The sequence below is a fragment of the Chiloscyllium plagiosum genome, unplaced genomic scaffold, assembly GCF_037043375.1.
Source record: "Chiloscyllium plagiosum isolate Xiang-an unplaced genomic scaffold, Cpla_swu_hap1 HiC_scaffold_42, whole genome shotgun sequence".
Classification (NCBI taxonomy): domain Eukaryota; kingdom Metazoa; phylum Chordata; class Chondrichthyes; order Orectolobiformes; family Hemiscylliidae; genus Chiloscyllium; species Chiloscyllium plagiosum.
In genome coordinates this window covers 75,870,037-75,891,277 of record NW_028270180.1, presented here as the reverse complement: position 1 = coordinate 75,891,277, position 21,241 = coordinate 75,870,037, and positions in this window count along the sequence as shown.

Genomic DNA, 21,241 nt, shown 5'->3' with positions numbered 1-21,241 from the left:
ATAGAGTGGAAGGCAAGGGAGAAACCTGCATTTGCACACATCAGGGGAGACTACATTTGGGGTTCTCCCAGTGATATACGACGCTATTATTGAACAATGACTCTTGCTCCGCAACCTATGCAAGGGGTACGATTTTACACATGACTTGATCTTTTATCAATAATCAGACCAAGATGGCGGGTATAATATGGGCCTGTACAGAGAAAGGACACCACCAACGCCTGCGACAGAAGTGGTACTGCTACGCCGTGGTACTGTCTACAGGCACGACAGTGTTCGTCCGAAATGCCAGGAGCGGCCAAAAAGAAGTGACATCCCGCGGAATTGGAATGTGTACACACTCGCAGACCCCTGGACTGCACTAGGAGCGAATATTGGGTGGTCTATTCTCTTGTGAGCAGGTGCAACGGTGGCAATAAACTTGATGAATTGTCTCGCATACAGTGCATTGATGCCAGCAAATGAGACGGAAGAAGGTCTGACGCTCTTTAATACTGAGTTAACGGCAGTAAGCGAAACAGTGACATTAAATCGATTAGTACGAGACATACTGACGGCCGAGATCGGGGGCGGGTGTAAAATGTTCGTACCTCAAGCTGTTTTAATATTCCTGTCAGCGCGTTCCGTCTTCAGACTGCAGTTACTGAACCGCAATAATCCTGTACCAGTTTTACTTTACCAAAATACAGGCTGAGACTTCGATTGTGCAGAGATGAGGACAGTCGGATGCCAGAAACTGCAAACTCATCCATGTCACCAGGAAACAATTTTGTGTGTGGAGACACACAACGTAATTCTGCAGCCTGGACAATAACAGGAAAATGGGAATGGAATCCAGCCCATGTTTGTTTTTTATCTCACGCAGATTGTTTTGTCTCTCCTTGTCTCTGTCTTGAATCTGTCTTCGCGCTGAACCACGAAGTGGGGAGGATTGGACTGAAGCAGTGGTGGTGATTTTCTTTCCTGGTTAAATTTTTGAATATGACTGCTATTTCTCCTGTCCATGTTCACATCACAACTCTGAAGCATGAAAGCGTGAAGAACACGTGGGACAAGTGGCGCAAAGTCTAACGTGCCTGACTCCAGATCAGAACATTGTCGGTTTCACTCCTCTCTTGCTCGAGGTTAACTCAGGTATTTATTAATCTCACAACCTAATCTTCCTCATTGTTCTGAAGCCGAGATGAAGTTTGAGCTCCTGACATGCAGACACGAGAATCTCTTTCAGTACATGTCCCGGAGAACATCACAGTCAATGTCGCAGCGTCATCACAAGTGAGGAAGACCAAATAGTCCCACACACTGTGAATCGGCACTTTTCAATTTCACAGAGCCATGGGCACAATCGCTGTGGCTACTCGTAATTGCAAGGAAACAAAATAAATATCTCAATCTCATGTTGGTTCATGGAGAGCCGAGGCACCTTCTCCTTGCTTAAGAGGCTGGAACATTGACTCTGATGTTCGTGGAGATGTCCATGCTGTTGATGCTAAACAAAACAGCCCTAACTGGGAATTGATCCCGGGCCGCAGTGGTAAAAGTGCCAATTCAGGACCAGTACACGACAAGGGACGTGTACAGCGGTCAGACGCACGTAGTGTGATATACTTCAAATGTGTTGGACGTGTTCTTGGCAGAAACAACCGCTTCACTATCCTCATTCCAATTTCCATCTCTTTGCCTTGTATGCCTTAGCATCACAAATACAGATTGAATACATCTGAAGGTTGTGTTTATTTCATCACAATGAGTTGTAGATTTATCCACCACCACTGGTGGATAAAGTCGTTACTGCTTATCTACTGAAAACTTTCTGCCTCGTACATTTAATCTACACCACTTGGCGTTTGTCCGAGAGGAACCATTTCTTTCAGCTGAACATGCCTTTATCTCTCATTGTTGTGCACATTTCAATCATGTTTCCTCACAACCTCCTCTTCTCCATTGAAATTAGAACAGAAAAACTGACGTTTCCAAAAAAAAAAACAACCTTTGCTGAATATGCATTGTGTCATTTTCCTGGGCCTGATGATCCAGTGATCTCCGGAACATGTCAGTAAAAATTGTTACATGAGCACTGATCTCACAACAGCAGTATTTAAATGGATTGACTAGTTTTAAAGACCGAATTGTGGGATTTGATCACGTTCGCTAAACAAAATTGACTGCAGCTGCACAGACTGAACAATGTCAATGCGAGTACTTGATACCGAAATGTCTCAGTGAAATTGGAGGAGGGACGTCAAACTGGTTTACTGTTCGTGGGTTGGGGAGAAATCTCCGAGAATTGGTGGGTTTGAATCCTGATACATAGACAGCAGAGATGTGAAAGGGCGAGGGTTTGAAGGAGCAAAATCATCACCTCGACGAATATTTTTATGTCAAAAAAGATTGAATCGCTCCTGCTTTTGTTAAGCATGTCTTACTCTGCATAGAACGGTAACAAGTCACAATACTGGATGTCAAATTGCAGATGATCTTTCTGCTTCCACAACGCAAAGAGCTAACCACTGCACGATACCGGCACCGCATGGAATAGCATGATACAAAAAGCAGTAAAAATAGTGGCAGAGGATATGTTAGGATCAGGTCTACATGAACAGTAGGAATACGTGACAAACAGTGACCTGGACATGCAAACTCATGGTTGGCTGAATGGTTAACTTCGGTATCTCAAGAGCCGATGGATATTTCTTCACTTAGTTTGTTGAAGGCGAAGATTGATATAGTCCTCCAGAAAATGAAAGGAAAAGCGCAGAGAATTGCTGGAATGTGTTTCTGCAAAAGAAATGTAGTTTACCATCGGTTACTTTACCAATTTCGTCATACAAGGAAGTGACCACTGCTGCGGAATATCATTTGGTGCCAGGTTTCAGGCCTGGAATACGAGAAACTGTGTGGTGCAGCAGCGAAGATCAAACTGGAAATGCGGATGAGGATGAGCCAGCGGATATGAGTTCAGTAATGAAATCATTGAGTGTGAAGTATTTCACTGAAAGTACAGAGTGAACTGAAATGCCGGGGATTGGGAGTTCCAACATTGCGTGGAGCCGTTTCTATTGACGTGGTATACGTCGCATCAGGCTGGGAGCTCCAACCTCAACTGCAGCAGCTTCCATTGACACGAAGCGGGGAGCATTGGGATATCAAGCTGGAAGTTCCAACTGTATCTGGAGCAGCTTCTATTGACATCTGCACTGAGAGAAACGGAGGTAATGGCTAACTCTGTTCTGGGCAGAAAGGGAATTTTTTTGGTCATTTCATTTTATTCAATTTCTTGTAAACTCGTACAGGTCGTAAAAATACTCGCTGACTTCGAAAATTAGCTTGAATATGATGTTGTGATTAGGCATTAGCTTATAAAAAGTGCTGTAGCAAAATCAGTTAAGTGATTTTGAAATTCATCAGATGAGCGGAGATCCCATTGAATGGCTGTGCAGACACAAAGTGAATGGAAGCTTCATGAGGATGAATGTCTTTTCGTTACAAAACCTCCCGCTGCACAAACAGTGGATCATTGCAATGAAGCGGTAATGGTGGTTATTTTTCCTGGTTATTCAACTTGTGAACATGAGTACGATTGGGCATGTCCGTGTTGAGATCACAACTCTGCAGAATACTAACCTCAAGCACGCACAAGCGCAGTGTCACAATGGATGATGCGCTTGGTTACGGTCCAGAGATTGTAGTTAAGGTTTCGACTTGGTTCAACAGCAAGAATGGCAGGCTTCAAATTCACATACAAGTTAATTTACCGCACAATGTAGCACATACAACGGGCCAGTGGCACAATGGATAACATGCCTAACTACAGATCTGCTGTGTGGAGCTTCGATTCCAACCTGGCTTGCGGGCAGCGCTGACTTTATTGCACTTAAAACTGACGGAAATCTGAAGCCGAAATGAGGTTTGCACCTTGAACTGCAGGGACAAGGGTCCCTTCACTAAATATCTCTGCGAACGTCAGAATCAATATCCCAGAGTCATCACTGGAGGGGAAGCTCAATTCTTCATTCACGTTGCCCTTTACACCTGTCAACATTCCGTGATTCACTGTGGCACCTGCGATTGTAAAGGAAACAAGACACAGAGTCAAATCTCAGCTTTGGCAATCTTGGGAAAACCTTTAGGAATCAGAAACAGAGGAGAATGGAGAGTGAACTGTCTGAATGAGTAGAGACTGCCAAAGTACCGCTCCCCTTCATTAAGAGGCTGGGACATCGTCTCTCATTTCTCGACATCATTAATTGATCCGAGGTACTAAAAGCACTCCCTTTGCAGGTGGTCTGCTTTTGCTGATGTCGCTGTCAGAATCCAAACAAACCCCAACTCCCGTACTGAGAATCAAAGCCGACTCACAGCGAAGGAAGCGAAAAAAATGGACCTGCGAGCCCACCATGGACAGCTACATGAATACCACGTTTGTGTAGAATGACAGCCCTCAAGGTCGTTGTACATGTTTTCGTCAGATGCAATCGCTTGACTGTCTTCATTCATTTTCATCACTTGGCCTTGCATGCATTAAGAACTCAAGTTCAGATCCGTGTATTTCTGAAGGTAATGTGGGTTCGCCTCTGCGCATCCCTTCAGACAGTGAATCCAGATACAACCATCCGCTTGCTGATGAGATTTTTGTGCATATCTCCTCAACCCTTTCCACCTCTTAACTTCTGTCTACGCCCCGGTGATTGGTCAAGAGGAAACATTTCTTTTAATCTGCATTGTTCATGTTGCGCATTACTTAGTGCATATGAAATATGTATCCTCACAGTTTCCTCTGCCTTAAGAAAACAACCCCAGTCAAAACAATCTGTCTTCATAACCTAAACTTTTCAAATTGGTCAATTTCTGCACGGTTTCCAGTGCGATCACATGACTACTGTCATGTGAATTGCAGAACTGAACGCAATCTTTCGGGGGAACCGAATGAACAAATGAAATAAATGACTGGAGAAAGCCACAGAAACTAGTCTTTTCCAATAAAATATCTTTTGCTCAATCCTGCGCTGTGCACTTATCTTGAACCCAATGCTCCAGTAATCTCTTGTCCGTGTCAGCAAAAGCTGCCCCACGAGAATTAATTACAGAACAGCTGCATCTAAATGGATTGAATTGCTTGAATATGCTGACCATGTGATTGAGCAGTTTCACCAAAAACAGTGACCGCAGCAGTACAGAATGAACGGTGTAAATGTGAGTATTATATTGCGCAATATCTCAGTGAAATGGGAGGGTGGACGTTTAGCCGAGTTAGTTCTTGTATGAGGGAGAGATTTCTCCGATAAAGGGTGGTTATGATATGTGAAACGCAAAGATGTGAGACAGTGGGTGTTTGAAGAAGGAAACTTATCACCACGTAGGGTATTTTATGTAAAACTAAGATTGATTTTCTCAGCGTTTGCTAAGCACATATTACATGGAGTTAATCGGGAAAAATGCCGATTGCTGTGACTGTGATTCGAGCAGAACTTGCTGTGTTGACAATGCCAAGGAAGAACCATTTCATGATCCTGGCGCCACATGGAAAAGCACGAGGCAAAAAGCAATAAGGATCGCGGCAGAGGTTATGCCAGGAACAGAACTACACGCACAAAGGAATACTTGTCAAACAGTGTCTGAGATGTGGGAACTCAGATTCGGTTGAAGCTTTAACTTCTATGTCCCGAGAGACTGTAGAGTTTGCAACACTGAGGTTGTAGGATATTACGTTTGCGAGATATCTACAAAACTTCAAAGGGTCATGGGATACTGCAGGGTGTTGCTGAAATGTGTTTCTCAATACTACTGTATTTTAACATCGGTTACTTTACTAATTTCCTCACTCATTGACGTAATCATATAATGGCATGTCATATAATCCCAGTTCAAGGGCGTGGAATCAGAGAAATTGAGTCGCACTGCTCCCAAAACAAATTGGAAATGGTGATGGCATTCAGCGCGAGCATGTGGCTGCGAAAATGCAATCGGTGAGCGGAATGCCATTCTCTGATGATACAGAGGCACGTGAAATATCGAGGCTAAAACTCCCGCCTTAACGACAGCGACTTCAATTCCCACGCATCAAGAAGCAGTGGGACATCAGGTTGGGAGCTCCAATTTCACCTGCAGGAACTTGTATTGACATGGAGCAGGGAACTTTGGGACATCAGCTGGGCGAAAATATAGTCACCCATTTTAATCTGAAATGAAGTAGTTTTCAGCAGGGCACTTGTTTGTGGATTGAGAGAATATCTGCAACTGGGACAGTCTAAATTACAGAGAAGAATTCTGCAAAGAGTTAATTCTTGGAGAAGCATCTGTGCTTCTGCCCGTCCTTATAAGGTTGACTTTGAACTGGATTAATTTCCATGAAGGGATTTTTTTGCTCAGTTCACAGTATTCACTTTCCTGCATACTCGCAAAGGTTGTTACTGTAATCGAAACGTCTGAAAGTTAACTGGTATATACAATGTGGTGATTAGTGTCAGGTTCACGTCAGTTATGATGAAGAAGTGGATTCAAAATTCATCAGATCAGCAGTGATTGAATTGAATGACTGAGCAGACAGAGTGTGAATGAAAGCTTCATGAGGACACGTGGTTATTTTTTGGAAAATTTGCTGCTTTGCAAGGTGATGAAGATTGGACTGAAGCAGTGACAGTGATTATCTTTATTGCTTGTTCAACTGGTGAACATGACTGCTATTAACCATGTTCGTGTTAACATCATGGCTCTTAAAACCGCACTTGTGCATCGTGCCAGTGGTGCAACGCGCTGAACTACGGATCAGAAGACTGTAGGTTTGAATCCTACCTGGCTCGAAGTCAGTGCACATTTTAATTACGCATAAAAACTGATTTTCTAAAGCCGAAATAAGGTATGAACTCCTAATCTGCAGGAACGAGAATGCCTTCATTAAATGTCCCTGAGAATATGAGAGACAATGTTCCAGCGTCAACACAGGAGGGAAGCCGAATAGTCGCACACGTTACTCATGGGCACCTTTCCATTTCATAAAGCCACCGATCGAATAACTGTTTCTCGCGTGAATGCTCGGCTTTGAGCATTTTTCGAAACTCTTTGGCCGGTGGAATCAGAGAAGAATGAAGTGTGAACTGTCCAACTGATCTTTATAGAGAGTGAGTTCCAGAGTTTACCACACGCTGACTGATAAAGTTTTCCTACCAGTCTATTCAAAGCTTTCTGCATCTTATCTGAAATCTACAAACCCTGGTGTTCGATCAAGAGCAAATGTGTCCTTCAATCCGTCATTCCATTTTCCTCATTATTTCATACATGTCAATCATGTCTCCTCACAATCAGCTCTGCTCTGAAAAAAAAAAAACAACCCCCGTTTTGCCTAGGCCACGCCACTCAAAACATTCTTATGCAGACAATCCAGAGCGTAACGTCGTTATTTGTTTTGGTGAATATATAGTAAAATTTACTCGGAATACTTTAGCTAGGTTGACTTCAAGTTTTAAAAACAGAGAGAAAATTATTCACAATATTAAGGGATGAAACACAGTGAACAGAATATAGAATACCCACAGAACTCAGCTACCCAAAATAGACTTCATTATGCTTTTACAAAAATACACAACAGTCCTGATAATTAAACCCCATAAACGCAGAGCAAAAATGAAACAGGTTTACTATTCGAAATTAGAGGGGCAGAAGAAGAGAGACACGCACATCACTGGCATCGATAGGCACATTGAAAGCCTTCGTGTAATTAAGTGTGGCTGATACTTTGGCAATGGTTAACAAAGTATTTAGGCTGTCAAATACATTTTGAAAGTCTTGTAATCACTGAAAATTCTTGCCTGTTCGGTGAGTGGAGCAGTCCCATTGCTAACATTCAACACAAACTTTCAGTAAAAGCCACTCAATCCGGGGACCGTAGTACTGCTCTTTTCGTCAGCAATGTGTAAAAGTCCCCTGTAACTTTCGATTTCGCATTCCGTGGGGTTATTTGTCCGTGTTCAACGACATATCCCAGGAAGGTGACTTTGGCTTTGGCAGATTCACTTTCAGCTAGGTTTACAAACCAGTTTGACTTCCGAATTCGATCAAACAAGCCCAATAAATGCTGTAAATATTCAATCCATGAGAGACTGATAGTCACCAGGTACAATATACACCACACAGTTGCGCATCCGACAATTACCCTGCCAGTTAACCTCTGAAATGTGGCTGAATTGCTTTCCGTACAAACGGCATTACTTTAAATTTCTGCAGGCCAGTTGGCGTTGTAAAATTGCCTTTTATCTATCTGACAAAGTTCACTACCAGTAACCTTTTGAGGAAGTCCAACTTCGAAATGTAAGTTGCTCCTTCAATCTTTTCCACACAGTCCTCCAACTGCAGATATGTATATGCATAAGTCTTTCTAACAACATTGATTTTGTGATCGTCCACACATAACTGTTGGGTCTTTTCTGGCTTTGGCACCATGATGATGGGTGTACTCCATTCATTGAAACTCACTTCGGTTATGCCATTTTGGAGCAGACGTGACATCTCCTTATGAACTTGTACAACTTTAGAGGGTTATGCCTGCAAGGATGTTCCAAAGTCAGAACATCATCTCCTGTACTTACGTCATCTACAATTAGATTATTAATACCCAGTATATTTCAGCAGGTCTCCCCATGCAAGAGTAATAACTTCCAATTTTCTTCTGGAAGATAACTGAATAACTTTACCAATTTTGGACAACTTTTGCATTGTCCAATTTTATTTCAGGAATTTCCAATGCAGAATTCCTTGACATTGCTTCTTCAAATTGTGTCGTAGTCAATAACACCATTCTCCTCTTGCGTTCGTTCTCTGCCAAATTACCGTTAGAGCATATTCCAATCGCACATTCTGTGAGATTCCTTCATGCCTGGAATCGCTATCAAGTAGCTATCCTCACTGAATTTCTTCTCAATTTAATAAGGTCTTCTAAACCTTACTTTAAAGTTTCACCGATTATTAAAATTTAAATAAATACATTAATCCCAGTGGCAAAATTGTTATTTTTTGATTTCTCATACACTTCCTGCTTCACCATTTGCTGCGATACTTTTAAATACTGTCCCGACAACTCCCCAACATTATTTAGTCCAACTCTAAAATTTGACACATCGTCCAAATGCGTGGTCTCTGTAATCTGACAATAATTTTTCCTTAATAAATTTTAATAGTCCTCTTACTTTATGCCCAAAATTGGTTTCAGACGGACTTAGTTTGGTGGATTATTTTGGTACATCTCAGATTGCAAACAGCACTGACGCAACTCCCTTATGGAAATAATCCGGCTACTCCGTGCCATAAAACCTCAACATAGTCTTTAATAATTGATGTCACCTTTCCAGTGCAACCTGAGATTCTGGATGGTACACAGTAGATTTGAATCGTTTTATTTCCAAACTATCTACCTACTCCTTGAAAAGTTTGGATGTGAAGTTTGACCCTTGAGCTAATTGTATCTCTGATGGTAGTCTTAATCTCGTTTGTTAAAAAAATCGTAATTATTCCACAATCCTTTTAGCTGCCATATTGCACGATTGAACAACTTTTGGAAATCTCGTCAATACATCCATTTCTGTTAATTAATACATATTCCCATCGCTTGTTGAATGTTGGGAACCTGCACAATGAATGAAGACAATTAAGAAAGATTCCTCATTCGCTGGAATAGGTATTAACGGTGCAGGCTTCATTATTTCGCAAGATTTTCCTATTAGTTGAAATGTATGATACGTCTGGCAAAATCCAAATGCATTCCTCTGCAATCCAGGCCAGTAAAAATGTCTTTGCATTTTAGCCTCCGTTTTCCTCACGCCGAAGTGACCTCCAATTTGTGGCACATGCAGCACTCGCAGCACTACTTTTCTATAAAATACTGGAAAACTAATTCTTCCCATTTATCACTTGCTTGAATATGTGTTGCTCTCCATTTCCTCCTTAACATATAATTTGTTAAGTAATATCACACGGGGATACATTCACTCTCCTTCCAAGTACATGTCTTCTGATCCAACTGCTTTAATTTTTCATCTTTCTGCTGTAACTCAGTAGCATAGTAGAGCTGAATATACTTGCATTTTTAACGCTTGTCCCCTGCTGTATCCCACTGATCTGATAGAAAAAATTGTAATCATATTTCAGCTTCCATATCCGTGCCTTTTGATTTCTCCTGCTTCAGCTTGTGACTCTGTGATCGCGTTAAGACAGAATCTGGGAAATTTCCTTGATAAACTTCCTGCATTGCTACACTTGCCTGCATCTCGTCTGGCTTTGCAACTGGAGAAGGCAGCACGCTTATCGGTAATTGATGTACATCATTTGCAAGCACAAATTGTATCCTTGGAGCTGAGAGTGTTTCCATAACTCCCACCACAAATTCCCCACTCTTTTTTGCCCGCTCCAGCCTCACTGTACATAACTGAGCAATTTTTCGTCCCACCATGAATTCACATACACATATTTCTTCAGGACTACATATTTCCCCTTCCTTCTGCATCACAGACAGGCACGATCCTGTGTCCCTGAATATTGTTACCTCTCTATCTGCTACTCCTAGCCAAGGTAAATGAACTTTAACTTTGCAGGTATATTATTAAAGCAGATGTGGCACTTCCCCCTTACCAACCTCTGATCGGCTTGTGCACTCTGATGCAGCTTTCCACCCTCCACTGTGCTTTCTATTGCCATGCCAACAAAATATCCAGGCTTGTTTCGTTTCCCTGCATCTGACTTTCCAGTGCTTTCCCTCGTTCTCCAACACTGATTTCATGGGGCCTACTTTATTGTAATGAAATCCTCCGATCTTGTTCCCTTCTAGAGTTCCCTATTTATCCTGTGATATGTTATCCTAATGATCTTCACAGAGATTTAACTTTCCCTTTCCACATGAGGATTTCTCTTTGCCCCAATTTCGATCCCTCAGACTTAAAGTGATTCAGGAAGCCCATCCTTGTTTTATGGACCACTTCATAACAATCAGCCATTTCAGCTGCTAACCTTGCCGTTTTAACAATATGCTTTTCTAGATTAATCTTATCTTCAGCCTTAATCTCCAGCCGTTTAAGGTGAATTCCTTTAATAATAGCCAATTTCTGAAGTTCAAACTGTGTCTCCCTTTCTCTCTGCACTGCTGCTTTCTCTTCTTCCCTCTCTCTACTTCGAATCGTATCTCAAACTGCTTCAAATCTGGTATCCTTTCCTTATCTCTTCCGTCTAACTCAAGCTGCTTCATTGTCAAATAAATTTTAACCATCTCTACAGATTCTTATGGATTTTCCAGCTTAGTTAAATGCTGACGATTGCGGGAATGATCTCTCCTTTCTTCACAGAAATAGACAAATACAACCCCAGCATTTCTGCTAATTCCAGAAGCCAGGCCTGAATTGTTTTATGTAAGATTACCAACTTTACATCGTCCATAGCCAGACAACCATTTGTACCTAAATGAGACATTACTTTCCTAGGCATTGTCTACCCCAATCCAAATCAACACCCGAAATAAAGACGCAAGCACCTTTCAGTTGCTCTTTTAATCCATCAACTACCTCCCAATTTGTTATGGACGAGGCTAACCCATTCAAAATGTTATTAAGCAGACAACCCAGACCGTAACATTATATTTTTGTCGTTAAGTGTATAGTGAAAATTACCCGAGTAAACTAGTTACAAAAAATATTCACAAAATGACGGATTGAAAAACAAAAGACAGAATATAGAATATCCACAGAACTTACTCAATCCAAAGTAGACTTACTTATGCTGTTCTGAAAATACACAACAATCCTAAAAAAACAAGAACCTTAAACACTGTAAAAATGAAACAGAAGCTTAATGGTAAAGATTAGAAGGGCAGAAGGAGAGAGGTTGTTCGTTTGTGCACCACTGCTGCAGGATCTAAAAACCGGAATTCAGCTTTCCAGAATGACCACACCCTTTCCATTGTACAGTTCATTTCTAAAACATAAAATCTTTGCCCTTAAGCCTCAGCTGTTTACTGAGAAATGAAAGGCCTCTCAGCGAACACTTTTATCTCTGTAACACTTCATCCGATTCTGAGCCTGAACTGTTTTACAACGCCTTTGATAAAAAAAAAGATATCAAGACACATTATCCTTGAGGAAAAGAACAGCTCCGTTTTTTTTTTATAAAAGAGAACATCTTTGTGAGATCCCAGTCTGTCTAAACTATCTTCATAAGTGAAACTCTTCGAACAGACGATATCCTGGTAAATCTGTTCTGCACCGTTACCAATGCAATCACATCCGTGCTGTAATGATAATTGCAGAAAGCCACACAAGACTCCAACTTAGAAAACCACAGAAACTGCACTTTTCCAATAATTTGACTTTTACACAATACTGCCCCGTGGAGAAAGTGAGAAATGCAGATGTTAGAACTCAGAGTCGAAAGTGTGGTGACAGAAAACACAGCAGGTCAGGCAGAAGGCGAGGAGCGGGAGAGTTGATGATTCAGGCATAAACCCTTCATCAGCAATGATGTTCGTGGCCGTGGGGGCTGAGCGATAAATGGGCGGTGCAGGAGGTTTGGGGGCGTGATAACTGAGAATGCGATGAGAAGATAAAGGTCGAGAATAAGATACTGGTTCTGACAGGAGGTGGAGCGCATAGGTTGGAAAGGTGATGTGCAGGTCATGAGGGCAATGCTGAGTTGGTATCATGAAACTAGAATAATGTGAGGGCGAATGAGGAAATTGGTGATCCCATGTGGCATCAAGATCCCAAGTGGAAGATTTGGCCTTCTTCTTTCAGGCGTCAGGTGTTTAGGGAATGTCAATGAAGGTGGCACAGGACCAGCATTTGCTTGTCAGATTGGGAGGGGGAGAATGAATTGCATCAGTGATGAGCTTCCAAGCGCATATCAACCTATCATTACAACATGTCGTTAAACGTCAGGAACAGTATCTCACACTACCACACCTGAGGAGAAGACGAGGATTGCAGATGCGAGAGATTAGAGTCAGGAAGGATGCCGCTAGATAGCACAGTGGTTAGGCAACATCGGAGGGCCAGGAGTGTCAATGTTTACAACATTCCTGACGAAGAACTTCTGCTCGAAACATCGACTTTCCTGCTCCATGGATGCTGCCTTCCCAGGTGTACTTTTCCGGATCCACAATTTTAACTCGACACCACCTCAGCTCATCTGCATAGGAAAATTAAGATGCACTTGTCACCACTCAGTTGATTCTTCTATCGCATGCGAGACAAACTGTAACATTCTTTTCCCAATAAATATCAGGTCATTCAGATCACTAAAGAAAAGAAAAATGCACAGGCTGAATGTCTGAGAGAAAAGAAATAATTGTTGTAGAATTCAGCATCCTGTCAGTTCAACTGAATGTTTGGATATTAAAATTGGTAAAGGAAAAGAGAAAGCTGCAGTTCAATAACTGCTACATTCTATTTCTCAAAAGAAAACCGAGTTTAATGAACTGGAATGTTTCGATCAGGCAATGCATGCTCACCTTGTCAAGTACTGAGAGGAATGGAGGAATATATATTGTTTTCGCCACTGCTGACCAGATGAAACATATAATTTTGCATTCCGAATCTGTTGATGCTCCTGCAGAAAAGTCAATGTGACTCATATCCCAGCACTGCCAGTTCGGTGTGTATTTCAGAGTCCTGCAACATCACATTTAATTCAAATGATCTTTATTGATTGTTCCTTATAAATATGGCATTCTCCATTTCATAGTGCATTGGGCAATATTGTACACACTCATTTATTCATCGGTTCATCACTCAATTTTAGCACCCCTAACTTTCAATTCACGACTTAACTACCAAACGACATTCACGAAAAAAAATGTAATTTTTAAAACCGAAGACTGAGCTGAAGCAATGCCTGTTGGAATTCAACCATCATTATCTCACTCTCTATAACTTACTTAGTGTTTCTCAGTGCCTGTCACCATAAACCTGTGCCCTCTAGTTTGAACTTCACCATTCTGCGCAAACGATTTAGGCCAGTTGCCTATCCATACCCGTCAAGATTTTATAAACGGTGAGAACGTTACGCGCTGCCTGGAACATTCCAGCTAGAAAGCTCCTGCCTACCCCATCTCCACGCTTAAATCCAGCTCTCAGGTCTCCGCAACATCCTTGTAAATCATTCGTGGACAGTTTCAATTTTCATAAAATCCTTCCTGTAGAAGTTGACCATAATTCTAGAATCTCGTATCTCGAATCTAGAATCATAAATTCTAGAATCCATCATTAAGGATGAGGTTTCTAAACTCTTCGAAGAGCAGAGTCTGATTAGAACAAGTCAACATGGATTTAGTAAAGGGAGGTCATGCCTGACAAACCTGTTGGAATTTTTTGAAGAGGTAACAAGTAGGTTAGACCAGGGAAACCCAGTGGATGTGGTCTATCTAGACTTTCAAAAGGCTTTTGATAAGGTGCCACACGGGAGGCTGCTGAGCAAGGTGAGGGCCCATGGTGTTCGAGGTGAGCTGCTGGGATGGATTGAGGATTGGCTGTCTAACAGAAGGCAGAGAGTTGGGATATAAGGTTCTTCTCCAGAATGGCAGCCGGTGACGAGCGGTGTCCCGCAGGGTTCGGTGCTGGGGCCACAGCTGTTCGCATTATATATTAATGATTTGGATGAAGGAACCGGGGGCATTCTAGCGAAGTTTGCCGATGATACGAAGTTAGGTGGACAGGCAGGTAGTACTGAGGAAGTGGGGAGGCTACAGAAGGATCTAGACAGGTTGGGAGAGTGGTCCAGGAAATGGCTGATGGAATTTAACGTGAGCAAGTGCGAGGTCTTGCACTTTGGGAAAAAGAATAAAAGCATAGACTACTTTCTAAATGGTGAGAAAATTAATAAAGCCAAAGCACAAAGGGATCTGGGAGTGCTAGTCGAGGATTCTCTAAAGGTAAACATGCAGGTTGAGTCCGTGATTATGAAAGCGAATGCAATGTTGTCTCTTATCTCAAGAGGGTTGGAATATAAAAGCAGAGATGTACTACTAAGACTTTATAAAGCTCTGGTTAGGCCCCATTTGGAATACTGTGTCCAGTTTTGGTCCCCACACCTCAGGAAGGACATACTGGCACTGGAACGTGTCCAGCGAAGATTCACACGGATGATCCCTGGAATGACAGGTCTAACATATGAGGAACGGCTGAGGATACTGGGATTGTATTCGTTGGAGTTTAGAAGATTGAGGGGAGACTTAATAGAGACGTACAAAATAATACATGGCTTGGAAAAGGTGGATGCTAAGAATTTGTTTCAGTTAGACGAGGAGACTAGGACCCGTGGACACAGCCTTAGAATTAGAGGGGGTCATTTCAGAACAGAAATGCGGAGACATTTCTTCAGCCAGAGAGTGGTGGGCCTGTGGAATTCATTGCCACGGAGTGCAGTGGAAGCCGGGACGCTAAATGTCTTCAAGGCCGAGATTGATAGATTCTTGTTGTCTATAGGAATTAAGGGCTACGGGGAGAACGCTGGTAAGTGGAGCTGAAATGCGCATCAGCCATGATTGAATGGCGGAGTGGACTCGATGGGCCGAATGCCCTTACTTCCACTCCTATGTCTTATGGTCTTATGGTCTTATAATTACAATCAGTATTCTAAATGTGATCTCACCAATGCTCTATATCGCCACAACATGACATTCCAACTTGGATAATCGACTTTCTGACGAATGATAAAAAGCGTACCGCGTCCTTTCTTCACCATCTTGTCTACTTGTGACACCATTTTATCTGCTTTTATAAATTTTGCCTTTACTGATAAAGTTGTGATTGTCACGATGTTCTGCTGCCTTGACGGACTTGTGGCCCAACATGCAAAGTCTCTGTGTTCCTCTGGGTTTCCACGTGTCCTGGCATTCATTGAGTCATCCGTTGATGTGTTACTTCCAATGTGCATCACCTCACGTTTTTCATGGTTAGTTTCAACATCCTCTATCTGAATTTGACATTTGACAAATCCATCTCTGAGCTCCTCCATCCTAAGACCTTCTTCCTCACTATTAACCACTTTGCTAATATTCGTATCATCGACAATCTGCTTATCATATCCTACTAGCTTGTTCTGCATTCTTTACACACATTCACAAACGACATGGGACCCAGTATTCATCCTTGTGTTACACCATTGAATACCAATTCCAATCACACAAACAGCCTTCATCACCATCCTGTGTCTCCTACCACCAGCAATTTAGGTTTGGATCCAACGTGCCAGGGGACCTTAAATCCCTTTTCACGTTTATCCTCTTACCAGTCTCCAGTGTGGTGTCGTGTTAAAGGCTTTCTTGAAAACCACACAAACAACATCAACTTTACCGCCCTCGTTAAAAAAAAAACGATCACTTGCCAATAAAATATATTTCATCCAATCTGTTAGGCATGACATTCTGTAACAAAACCGTGATGACTCTTCCTGATGAAACCTTGCATGGACAAGTGGCAGTTAACTCTCTCCTTCTGGGTTTGCTCCAAAAGGTTCCCTTTAACTAATGTGAGACTCACTACTGTGTGATTCTCTGGTTTATCTCTCCCAATCCTGCTGGAAGTTGAACTGCGTTAGTTCAGTCCACTACAAACCCCAACAGGAAAGTAAAACATTGCTCAGAACATCTGTAATTTCCTCACTTGTCACAGAGAGGAACGTAAGATACAAGTACGTCCTGATTTGGGAATATGCCCACTTCAAGCCGGTCAGAACCACGAACACTTCCTCAGTCACTATATCGCACTTCTTCAGAATCTTTCCATTCCTCTTCCTGAATTCTGCCCCTATATCTTACCAAGGAGGAATGTTCGCTAGCTGAACAAGAAAAGTGATTCACTCAGTTATCCCATTTGCTGACACAACTGTACTGTCACACTGGAGGGAGATCATTCAGATATTTTAACTCAAAAACGCTGTATTAAGTCTTTGTGGTTATAAAACACTTTGCTTTGATAGGCACAGGTTATTACAGTGAGAAATGGTTTGAATTTTCTCTAACTGAAAAACATTCAGTGAATTCCACCGCTTGTGGAGATTCCAATCTGTTCCCATCTGACATGACGGAGATTTTGCTCTCTGTTGTTTATCATATCCAGAACAGAACTGCGGGACAAATCCAAGCACATGATTTCTATATTTATTAACCTACGAAGTCGATGCCAATGGCTCACATTATAATGGGATTCATCAACAAGAGAACTTTTATGGATTAACACAGTTGTGACTTATGTGCAGGCGGTCATTACACAAGCAAAGTATCAAGCTTCCTCGGGGCAAGACCAAAAGATGTTGGAAAGACAAATCGGAGTTAACATGTTAGGTCCAGTGACGCCGTCCTTAGCACTGATCGTTTCCAGGAAACTTTTCGTATACATGCAGAAGATATGTGGGGGCGCAGTAACTGGGAGGAAACTAGATGTCGGAATAGAGCCGAAAGAGAGAAACTAACAGTTGGGCATAGGAATTGATAATGATTTGTTTGGAGCATTAACAACTGTTCACGGAGACTGTTTATGACTAACCATAGGTAGTGTATAATGGCTGCTTTGCTATAACTAGGCCTGAGGGTGTGTCGGGGGCCAGGACATGGGAGACTGCAGGCCTCTAAAATGACTGAAATTGATATGGAGGGTTGCGGGATCCTCAAGCAGAAAATCGTCTGTTGCTTTTCCAGCATGCGCTGAGCTATGGTGGAACACTGCAGTCAGCCTGAGACAGAGACGTTGGCAAGGAAACATGGTTCTGTGCGAAAGGAGCAGTCAACTTGAAGCTCAGGGACATTTTTGGCGATAGAACTTGGTATTCTGCAAAACGGTCATTCAGTCCACACTTCATTTCCCAAGTTGCGACCACAATAAGAGCAGCGAATCTATTAGACTGGATTGTGCAAAGTGTAGGGAAAGTGTTGCTTCACGTGGAAGGTGTATTTGAGCACTTGTGTACTAAGCAGGGAGTTCAGAAATGGACAAGTGAGGAGAAGCAAGAAGCAAGAAGAAAGGATAGCGTAGAAGATATTATTAGAGATGCTGTTAATCAATGGGTAAGAAAGCGACCATAAAGGCACTATACCTGAACGCTCGTACATTTCAGAAGAAGGTTGGGGATATGTCGGCATAAATTATCACGAACAAATACGATTTAGTAGACATTGCAGAGGCATGGAGACAGCATAGTTAAGACTAGGAGGTAAATATTCACGGGCATGAGATAATTTGGAAGGACAGAAATGGTGGTAAGGAAGGTGGTGTAACTCAAACATTCAAGGACAACCTCAGACCGATGCTGACAGATGATATACGTTCTATGGAGAATGAGTTTGAATCCATTTGAAAGGAAATTAGAAGTTCTAAGAAGAAAATGTCACTGATTGTCGGAGTCTGTCCGCCTCCATATTTTCAGATCACATTTGGGAGGGCAGTAAACAAAGGCATAAATAACACCTGAAAAAATGCTATGGCAATTCTCAAGCAGGATTTTCAACAACATGTCAATCGGTCGAAGCAGCTCAGTCAGGGTAGCCTTGACGAGGAGAGTATTGAGTATCTGCGATAGATTCCTTAGATACTGTGCAATGGAACAGGCCAACAAGGGCAGAGGCCAAATTAGATTTGATACTGGGTAATGTACACTGCAAGGTGTTAGATTTGGTGGTAGGTGAGCACTTTGGTAAAAGTTATCAAAATTCAGTTATGTTTACTTGAGCTTTTCAATGGGATAGTAATACACCGGAGGGCAAGCGTTACTGCTGGGGGAAAGAAAAGTGCAATGCGATTAGATAACATTACGCTTGCACAGGTTGGGCAAGGTAACGGCAGGGAATTGGGCATAATAGAAATGTGGAGCTGATTCAAGGAGCAGGTTCTGTGTGTCTTTGACAACGATGTCCCTGTCAGAGAGGAAGGAAATTGTCAAGCGCAGGAGTCATGATTACTAAGGAAGTTGAATCTCTTGTTAAGATGAAGAAGGCTTGTGTTAGCATGAGATGTGAAGGCTCACTTCGGGCCATTGAGAGTTACAAGTTAAACAGGAAAGTCCTGAGGAGAGACTGAAGATGAGCCAAGAGAGGAGCTGAGAATTTGTTAGCAGATAGGATGAGGGAAAATCCTAAAGCTCTCCATAGGTATGTAAGGATTAAAACAATGAATAGAATAAAATATGGACAATGAAGGACAGTCTTGGTAAGTAGTGCATGGAGACAGAAGTCATGAGGGAAGCGCAAAAGCAATATCTTTCGCCAGAATTCGCACTGGAAAAACAAAATGTTGTCGAGGACAATACTGAGAAACAGGCTCCGAAACGAGATCGGATTGAAGTTCCCAAGGACGAGGTGTTACAAACTCTGAAAATGTGAATATATATATATATATTCCCGTGGGCCAGATGGGATTTATGTTAGGATTCTCTGGGAAAACAAGAATCTGATTTCCGAGCCTTCGACTTTGATCTTTATGTTGTCATTGTCCAAAGGTATAGTACCAGAACACTACAGGATAGCAAAAATTGTTCCCTCATTCAAGAAGGGAAGTAGAGAAAACCATGGAAATTATAGACCATTGACCCTTCCGTCGGTTGTGGTTAAAGTGTTGGAAAAGTTCTAAGAGATAAGATTTGTAATCATCTCGATTGGAATAAATTTATGAGGGACAGTCAAGCCGATTTTGTGAATGGGAGGTCGAGTCTCACAAACATTATTAAGTTCTTTGAGTAGGTCATTAAACTAGATGTCGGTTTGCTCACTGAATTGGAAAGTTCATTTCCAGACGTTTCATCACCCAACTAGGTAACAATTTCAGTGGGTCTCCAGGCGAAGCACTGTTCATGATTCCTGCTTTGTATTTATATGTTTGGGTTTCTTTGCGTTGATGATGTCATTTCCGTTGGTGATGTCATTCCTGTTATTTTTCCTCAGGGGGTCGTCGATGGCGTCGAGCTCGAATTGTTTGTTGGTAGATTTCTTGTCAGAATGCCATGTTTTGAGGAATTCTTCTGGATGCATCTGTTTGGCTTGTCCTCGGATGGATATATTGTCTCAGTCCACTGTCGTGTTTGTCTAATGTAGTGTTTGTTACAGTTCTTGCGCGGTAATTTGTAAATGTCGTCGGGTTTTACGTGTGGACATATAGGCAGAACACGAGACACCAGGATATATGAACATCAACTAGCCACAAAACGACGTGACCCTCTCTCACTGGTATCCTTACACACAGATATGGAAAGGCACCACTTTGACTTGGACAACGCATTCCTCCGAGCACAAGTGAAACAGGGACAGACACAAGAATTCCGAGAAGCATGGCATTCCAACCGGAAATCTATCAAAACGCACATCGAGATAGACCCCATCTACAACCCACTGAGAAAAAGAACAGGAAATGAAATCACTACAGGAACTGACATGACCAACCCAAAGAACCCCAAACATGTAAATGGAAAGCAGAAATCATGAACAGTACGTCGCCCAAAGGCCCACTGAAGATGTTACCCAGGAGGGTAACGAAATGTATGGAAGAGGGCCTTCAAGCTCAGCGAGCAAATCGTCATCTGGAAGCTAAACCTGAGCTACAAATCTTGTCAAAACTCGCCAGGTGACTCAACAGATAGATGAGGATAAAGCCGTTCATGTAATGCACGTTTGGATTTCAGTTAGCCGTTTGATAAATTCTGCCATGGTAGGTGACTGCACAAAATACTGAGGTATGGTCTAGAGGAGTATTTCGTGCTTTGGACCAGAAATTAGCCAGCTGAAAGAAGACAGAGGGTGATGCTTGATGGGAAAACGTCATCCTGGAATTCAGTTGCTTTTGGTGGACTGCAACGATCTGTTTTGGGTTCACAGCGTTTTGTCATTTTTTTATAAACGACCTGGATGGGGGCGGAGAAGGATGGGGTAGTGAATTTGCAGACGACACTAAGTTCGGTACAGTTGTGCATAGTGCTGAAGGATATTGTAGGTTACATAGGGACACATGTATGCTGCAGGGCTAGGCTAAGAGTTGGCAAATTGAATTTAATGCAGAGAAAATGAGAGAAAGAACATGGCATTAAACATTAGCACAGAATATAAAGATCGATAGCAGAAGTTTCTGTTAAAATATAAAATGAAAAAGAGTGGCAAAATTAAACGTTGACACTATCATGGATAAGAAGGAGCATTGTCTTATGGGATATGCGGAAATAGCCGTGACATTGAACAGGCATTTGCATCGGCCTTCACAATGGAGGATATTAATAACATGCCAGTAATTGACAA